This window comes from Carlito syrichta, unplaced genomic scaffold (assembly GCF_000164805.1).
Source record: "Carlito syrichta isolate Samal-C Ts95f unplaced genomic scaffold, Tarsius_syrichta-2.0.1 Scaffold308833, whole genome shotgun sequence".
In the NCBI taxonomy this organism is placed as follows: Eukaryota; Metazoa; Chordata; class Mammalia; order Primates; family Tarsiidae; genus Carlito; species Carlito syrichta.
Window position 1 is genome coordinate 515,177 of NW_007252929.1, and position 943 is coordinate 516,119.

Here is a 943-nt window from a genome sequence, read left to right on the forward strand (position 1 = left end):
AAACATATTAGAATAAATACACTTTTTTTTTCTTTTTAGTTGGAGTCTCTCTGTTGCACAGGTCAGAGTGCAGTGACACAATCACAGCTACCACAGCCTTGAAATATCAGCCTTAGCTGATCCTTTTGTCTCACCCTTCCGAGTAGCTGGGACTACAGGCACACTCCTCCACCATACCCAGCTAATTTTTTTGATTTATTGTAGGGACAAGGTCTCGCCATGTTGCTAAGGCCTGGTCTTGAACTCCAGAGCTCAGGCAATCATCTTGCATTGCACTAGGACTACAGGCATGAGCCACTGTGCTTAATGATAAGTACACAATTTTTTATAAATAAATTCTGTTTTGGGGGTCTCCCCTTTTATAAAAGAAATTTCTATATATCCTTCATCCAGACTAATCAAATATTAACATTTTACTGCATTTGCTTTATCCTGCTTTCTCTCTCTCTCGATATATTTACTCTTTTAGCCCTACATCTTGAGTTTTTATTTTCTAAAAACAAAATAATTGTCCTATATGAACCAGGAAATTTCATATATTTACAATCCTCTTTCTTATCTGCAGGTATTATTGACATTTCACCAACTATCACAATACTGTCCTTTATCACAAAAGAAAATCCAAGATCACATGCTGCATTTAGTTGTCATGTCTAACTGGTTTCCTTTACACTGGAGCAGTTCTTGAGCCTATGTTTGTATTTCATAATACTCCCATTTTATTTATTTATTTTTTTGAGTTGGAGTCTCACTCTGTCGCCCATGCTGAAGTGCAACAGCACGCTCATGGCCACTGCATCCTTGACCTGATGGAATCAGGCAGTGCTTCCACCTCAGCCTTCCAAGTAGCTGAAACTACAGGCATGTGCCACCATGCCCAGCTGATTTTTTTCTTTTTTTTTGAGTTGGAGTCTCACTCTGTCACCCAGACTGGAGTGCAGTG